Source organism: Chionomys nivalis, chromosome 11 (genome assembly GCF_950005125.1).
Source record: "Chionomys nivalis chromosome 11, mChiNiv1.1, whole genome shotgun sequence".
NCBI classification, from domain to species: Eukaryota; Metazoa; Chordata; class Mammalia; order Rodentia; family Cricetidae; genus Chionomys; species Chionomys nivalis.
Genome location: NC_080096.1, coordinates 78,033,797 through 78,041,885, shown reverse-complemented (window position 1 = coordinate 78,041,885; position 8,089 = coordinate 78,033,797).

Here is an 8,089-nt window from a genome sequence, read left to right as displayed (position 1 = left end):
GTTGGAACATGCACATAGAACCCCAGCAATCCTAACACAAGATACTAGCAGAGACATGAGAAATGCTTATAAAGTCAGGGGAGAGGGCCTAGCCTGAAGTACACAGTTCATCATCAGAAACAACTGTAGTGGTATTTCATTTGTGTTTGAATAAATAAAACTTGCTTGAGGATCAGAAAAGTAAAACAGCCACACTGGCCAGCCTTACAGACCAGACAGCAATGACATACTTTTAATCCCTATAGGCACAATGACACACACCTTTAATCCCAGTAGCCACACTAGCCATAAAAACCAGGTGGTAGTGGTGCACACCCTTAAGACCCAAACTAGAAAGGATTACAAAACAGGAGGAGACAGCTCTCAGCCTCAGTCTCATTCTAAGATTCCTGAAGACAGGATCGCCATTTCGGATTGAGGTAGAGGTAAGAGCCAGTACCTGGCTGTTTTGCTTTTCTAACCTTCAGGTTGAACACTAATTTATGTCTCTGGGTTTTTATTAATTGTGCTGTGAACAAGGGAAGACTGTCACCATGGAATGAAATGAAGAAATAACTCACAACTTCTCTGGTCTCTACATTCATGCCGTGGCATGCTTGTACCCAGACTCAGACATACACACCCCGACACACGGAGAGAGAGAGAGAGAGAGAGAGAGAGAGAGAGAGAGAGAGAGAGAGAGAGAGAAGAGAAGAGAAGAGAGAAAGTTTAAAACCAGGCTACCAGTACCCAGATGCAGACGTACATATCACACACACACACACACACACACACACACACACACAGTGTGGTTAAAGACTGGGAGGTGGAAAGCAGAAGGCTGGAGTTCAAGAATATTTTCTACAATATAGTGACATTTCAGCCAGTCAGGACTACAAAACCTAAAATGTCAAAATAAAAAATAAGCAAAATATTTAAAGCCCTTGACTCTGTCATGTCCTTGCTTTGCATCCAATTTTCTCATATAAAAAAGAACATATAAGAAATTGTTTCAGAATACTTTTTTAAAATTTGTTTATTAACTAATCTACCAATCACTGTTAACATTATTATAAGCACATGAATTTCCTGAACATGATATTTTCTTTCTTTGACTGTCCTTTTGAGGTTACCCTGTCATGACTTTAGCAAATCCCTTACTTGGCCTCCATCAAATCCACTCTGGAGTGGAGAAAGTACCCAAAGCCACTGTCCAATCCTCAATTCAGGTTGCAGGGGCACTGGCATTGTGAATCCCAGAGTGTGTCTGATCTACATCCTGGCTTCACGTATTCCTAGTTCATATTTCCTGAGCCCTTTTCTGTAGAGACCAAATGCAGAGAGTTGATCATTAGGACTGTGCTCTAGCTTCATGGGTTTACCTGTATGGATGCATGTGATTTGTGTGGGTGCTTGTGTCTGCATGCATCTGTAGTCACAGAACAGACAAATGCACACACTCAGGGTAGGTAGGCAAAGGCACCAAGTCTTATACATCGTCTATGGTGGTAAGTATGCACCATGAGTCTGTTAAATGGATGAATAAATACATGATGGGATGAATGAATGCATGACGAATGAATAAACGTAAGTGTCTCAAATAGAAGCTGAGGGAAATATCTCTCGAAATCCAAAGTCAAGGGCTGACAAATCCATGTCCCTGGAAATGCTTGTTTTTTCACTCGAGATGGCACAATGCTGAAAGCTCTGCAGATTCTGTAGTTAGACAGGCTTACTTGGGGATCTCAGTGAAAGCTCATTTGCTTTTCTAAGCAGCGTTTTCTGTCATTGTAGTTGCTGCTGTTAATAAACCATAGGTGTCATATCTCAGGACTGTGATGCAGATTAAATAATTAACATGGATTGTATGTGCTGAGCACAGTGCCTGTGACAGGGAAATTTGACTTATTCTCCCTTCCTGACTACATCTTTTTTCTTCCCTCTTCACTTCCCCCCCCCCTCCTCCATCTCTTTTCTTTTTTAATGCCAAATATAACCCCCACACTAAATATCTTCCATCAGACATATAGTGACACGTCTCCACACTTGCCTGTGTCTGTCTTGGTGTCTGGGATGATGAGAAAGGAAAATGATCTAGGTAAGTCTGGGTTTGCTTCCTAAAATCCAAGACCTGCTGGAGTTGACTAATGTGACTTATTATCTTCTAAAGACCAGTGTAGTGCAGAAAGAAGAAAAAAATAAATCAAACTTACTTTGTATTTTATCCAAATCACAAGATAATTGTAGGATGGTAATGCCTTTTTGACCTGCAGTTTTCCTATCTGTCAGATTGAAGAAGTAGGTTAGATAAGGACATTCTAATGCTACAGTTCTGTCCAGAGGTTTCTATCTAAATGATGTGGGAGTGGTACAGGGAACAGAGGACCCTTAAATAAGCATCGTCAGTTTTCAGATAGGAGGTGTTACGACGTTCTTCAAGTATGTCTCTTCTTGGGAAGAAATAATAACGATGACAGTAATAATAACTACCAGGTAAAAATCCCTACTCAGCTCCACAGCCTGCACTAAGTATTTGACATGCAGTCTCTGGCATGGTTCTTACCAAACATGGCATTGGTTGTCCTATTATGAACCTCATTACACAGGCTACAAGAAGGCAGAATGTGAGAAGCTATGTGACCTACCGTGCTGGTATCTGTAACAATTGCCAGGTTCAGCACAGCTGAGTCTAACTATATATAGCCCAAATACACACAACTACTAATGGTCCTGCTGACACCATCAGAATCTGCAAGGACTGGGGGCACCTATTTCCTTCATGAAGGCATCTGTGCCTTTTTAAAAAAAAAAAAATTCCCCACTGTTCTCAATCTCCTCTCATAGAAAGTCATCATGAGATCATTCCCATTTTTCAGATTAGCAAAATGAGTCTCTAGGAGTTTATTGATTCTATAACAACACACTTCTCAACAGAAAATCCTGATCCCAATACCTTGGTACAATGTTTCAAAGTTTTCAGTATACAGTGAAACTGGGCTTCTAGTAAGAGATTAGAGAGAGGCATGGAGGGCTCCAGCTATTTGGCACACATCTCACAGGAGACCGCAAGTGCGCTCACTGTGTGAGGACACCAATCTTTCTGGTCACGCACCCCTCTGCGTCAGCTGCCCCACTGTGTGCACCTGCTGAGGAGTCTCTAGCATCAGAGCAGATAGCACCCTTTGTTAGATCAGTTCTGCAACCTGCATGTCCCAGTTCAGAGCTCACGGTGCCCAGATGTCTTAGATCATGGCTCTCTCTTCCTAATGCAGGCAAAGGCAGAAAGGGCAGGAAAGCAACCGTAGAAACAGCAACCTCAGCGTCCACCCTGGCACCAGAGTTTCCTGGAGGGCTAGGAGGATGAAATCGTTTCTGTTCCTGCTGGGAAATGGCTTTGCTTAGCGACCTGTCAGACAACAGCACCTCCGCCTTCAGTAGCGACTCATCCAGAACTAAATCCTGATGCCCTCTGTTGGCACTTTTCAGGAATGATAAAATTTGGTGATTTAGCAAGGAGACAACAATTTGTGAGGCAGGGACATAAACCCCGGAGGCATCTAATAAACCGCACAATTACATAAAAGCCGAAATTCACTTGCACCACAGTTTTGTCCTGAGCCTGCAAAAGAGAATCACAAGTAAGGCTATGGCAACAGTGGAGCCCTTGACCACACAGCCCTTTCCTTCCCGAATAACAGACTAGTACCTGTCAGGAGGAAAAACAATTTCCCTAAGGTCAAACTGATGATCATTCTAATGGTGTAGGAACTTTGGAAGAAATAATAATTACAGCAACAATTATTATATGCTAGCAACAAGCCAGGCTTTTGACTAATCATCACATCTACTTTCTAGTTTCATCTCCATCAACAGGGATTTCCCTCTCATTTATAGAGAATGGTGCAGTACAGAGAAGTCCTACAAAGGCCTGAAGCTAGAGAAATTGGTAGGTAGAGGACGCTAACCATAGAAGTCATGTCAGCTCCCAGCTTTGTTAGAAGCAGTGCTTCAGTCTGAGATTGCATCTTCCAATCTTAAGTACTGTGCCACGAATGAGTGAAATACAGAGGTCTGCTCTTTGCACATCACCAAGAGACCCAGTGATCTAATTTTAGTCTTCTGTCCTGGATACCAGTAGAGAATATGCTCATACAAACAAATAACATTTTATTTTATTCTATAAGTGAGAAGGAAAATCAGGTTATCATTTCTCTTACTGTTATAGATCTCAGATGATGGGACTGTACTGTTACCCAAGTGAAACTTACGGTACTTAATCTTTGAACACATTAAACTCACCTGCCTGAATGCTGGTATAGTGAACAAATGCAGGCCGCTATGGTCTATGAGAGATTCTACCCAGTTACATTAAACATTTAATAAAAGGCCAGAATGGACTCATCTCCCATCAGACACACCTGAAGTAAACCAATGGTCGTCAAACACACAAACCAAAGTTAAGAATACGTTGGTACATCCTTTTTGGGGTGAAATTCTCTGATTAGATATTACACGTCTGGGTGAGAAATATATAAAACCTGGACTATCATGTTAGTAGAAGTTTCTCCAAATTGAAATGAGCAAAGCTCAGAATAGGGGAAGCTAATTAAAAGTGATTATTTTGGAGTCACTGAGTCACAGTATACGAAGCTCTTTCTCTGAAATGTCTGCTAAGGTTTCTCGGCAAGTTAAAGCTATACAGAAGACTATATAGAGCCATCAGAGGGTTTTGATGTATTTTCTAATAACTGAATTTGACAAGTTCATACTTGTTTTTTTTTCTTTATTTTATTCTTTTTAAATTAAAATTTCCTCCTCCTCCCTGTTTCCCATTTCCCTCCCCCTCCTCCCACACATCGCCCCCTCCCCCCACTCCCCTACCTCTCTCCCCACTTCTCTCCCTCTCCCCCCACTCCTCTACCCCTCCCCCCACTCCATTAAACTCCCTGTAGGTACTGAAGAGCAGTCCAAATTCCTTGCCCTGCGGGAAGTCCAAGGTCTTCCCACTTCTATCTAGGTCCAGGAAGGTGAGCATCCAACCAGGCTAAGCTCCCACAAAGCCAGTTCATGTATTAGGATCGAAACCTAGTGCCATTGTCCTTGGCTTCTCATCAGCCTTCATTGTCCGCCATGTTCAGAGAGTCCGGTTTCATCCCATGCTTATTCAGTCCCAGTCCAGCTGGCCTTGGTGAGCTCCCAATAGATCAGTTCCACTGTCATAGTGGGTGGGTGCACCCCTCATGGTCCTGACTTCCTTGCTCATGTTCTCCCTCCTTCTGCTCCTCATTTGGATCTTAAGAGCTCAGTCCGTTGCTCCAAATTGGGTCTCTGTCTCTATCTCGATCCATCGCCAGATGAAGGTTCTAAGGTGATATGTAAGATATTCATCAGTATAGGATAGGGTCATTTCAGGTTCCCTCTCCTCAGTTGCCCAAGGTACTATCTGGGGATATCTCCCTGGACACCTGTGAGCCCCTCTAGAGTCAAGTCTCTTGCCAACCCTAAGATGGCTCCCTTAATTAGGATATATATTTCTCTGCTCCCGTATCCACCCTTCCTTTATCCCAACCATCCCATTCCCCCAAGCTCACCCCATCCTCCCCTTCTCACGTTTCTCACCCCATTTCCCCTTAGCCCCATGCCACCTCACCCACAAGTTCCCAACTTTTGCCCGGCAATCTTGTTTACTTCCCCTATCCAGGTGGATGACTATATGTTTTTCTTTGGGTTCACCTTCTTATTTAGCTTCTCTAGGATCACAAATTATATGCTCAATGTCCTTTATTTATGGCTAGAAACCAATTATGAATGGGTACATCCCATGTTCATCCTTTTGGGTCTGGGATACCTCACTCAGGATAGTGTTTTCTATTTCCATCCATTTGCATGCAAACTGAACAGAGAATTCTCAACAGAAGAAATTCAAATGGCCAAAAGATACTTAAGGTCATGCTCAACCTCCTTAGTGATAAGGGGAATGCAAATTAAAACAACTTTGAGATACCATCTTACACCTGTCAGAATGGTTAAAATAAAAAACACCAATGATAGCCTTTGCTGGAGAGGTTGTGGAGGAAGGGGTACACTCATCCATTGCTGATGGGAATGCAAACTTGTGCAACCACTTTGGAAATCAGTGTGGCGATTTCTCAGGAAATTTGGGATCAACTTACCCCTAGATCCAGTAATACCACTCTTGGGAATATACCCAAGAGATGCCCTATCATATGACAAAAGCATTTGTTCAACTATGTTCATAGCAGCATTGTTTGTAATAGCCAGAAACTGGAAACAACCTAGATGCCCTTCAATGGAAGAATGGATGAAGAAAGTGTGGGATATATACATATTAGAGTACTACTTAGCAGTAAAAAACAAGTTAATATTTGTATATAAATTATGCTTACTCTCAAGCCTCTTGTCTCCTTCTTACCCCAGCTGCCCCTGCCTCCTCCCTATGGGTCTCTTTCCCACAGTCTCATCTTTTTGCCTTGTTTTGTGAGCCACTGAGCTTAAGTATGCTAGTTAAGTGACCCTAGGTATGAATTGTCCAGTGGATACTGATGGACTCAATAGTGCACAATTAGAGTGTTAATGAGCATGAGTTTTGAGAACTGTGCTACAGCGAGCAGATAACATTCTAGTTACCAATGAATGCTTTTTCTTTCTGCTGTGGGACAGTGGTCTCTACCCTGTCACTTGTATTTTAAGTGAACAATAATTGTTCGGTAGTCAGGCAGGAAGTAGAGGTGGGGCGACCAGGCACAAAGTAGAGGCAGGGCAATGAGAACTCTGGGAAGAGGTAAGTTTCAGTCTGCAGTCATCACCGAGACACAGAGAATGCAAGATGTGGCTGCCTAGCCAAAAAAGGTGTCAAGCCACGTGGCTAACACAGACAAGAATTATGGGCTAATATAAGTTATAAGAATGATTAATAGGAAGCCTGAGCTACTAGGGCAATCAGCTTATAATTAATGTAGACCTCTATGTGTTTCTTTGGGACTGAATGACAGCAGGACCAGGTGGGACAGAAACCTCAGTCAACAAATGGCACCCACATGGACAACTGCATCCACATAAAGCCTGAGAGAGTGTGGGAAGTAATTCTAGGCAGAAAAGAATAGAGTTAAGCATGTCTTATTGATAGCAGCACTTTTTGAGGCGGGCTTTGTTTGCTAGAGACAAGTATTCTCATTTAAGAGAGTCTCCCTGATTCAGCTTTAGCTGCAAAACCTGGCAGTTCTTTTAAGAGGTCCTGCCATGAAACACTTAAATGATGTTGATGAAAAGCTGACTGCATGCTTTTTGGTGGTGGCAGGGACCTTGAAATGCCATAGAGTTGTGGCAATAAACAGGGCTTCAGTCAGTACTTGTGCCTTGAGGCTAGAATCTCAGAAAACTAAGGAATGGGCTGGATCCAGCTGTCAAATGCCACACCCTTAATCCTAGCCATATCACTTAGCAAAAGATTCATGTGGTCAGAAAAAGAGAGAGATGCAGTAAAGATAGATTCAAAGATAAAGAAAACCTCTAAACAGTTTACGGTGTGTTTAAAAATACATGTAGGCTTGGGATTAAAAAAGAAAATAAAGGATAAAGTCCTTAAAAGAAAAAAGAAAAAAAGAGTATAGTAGTTGGCACACACCTTTAATCCCAACACTTGGGAGGCAGAGGCAGACAGATCTCTGTGAGTGCAAAGTGTGGAGGTACACACCTTCAATCTTAATACTTGGGAGGCAGAGGCATGTGGATCTCTGTGAGTTCAAGGACCATCTATCTGGTCTACAGAGTGAATTCCAGGACAGCCAAAGATCACAGAGAAACCCTGTCTCAAAAAGCCAAAAATTAAAACTAAAAATAAAAGAAATAGAGGTTAAAATAAAGCCATGTAAAAATGAAAACTCCACAGAGAGTCTGGATACTGTAATTTAGTTTTGTCTTTAAATTGTTTGATAACTGAGGAAGGAGCAAAAGTTGCTAAAAGACATTTGATTATAAATGCTGATGGATTAATCCAATATATGTATTTTGAAAATGCTTTGACTTTAAAATTAAAGTCAAAAGATACGTTATTTTGGAGAAGAGGTTTTATTTTGTTTCCACAGGAAAT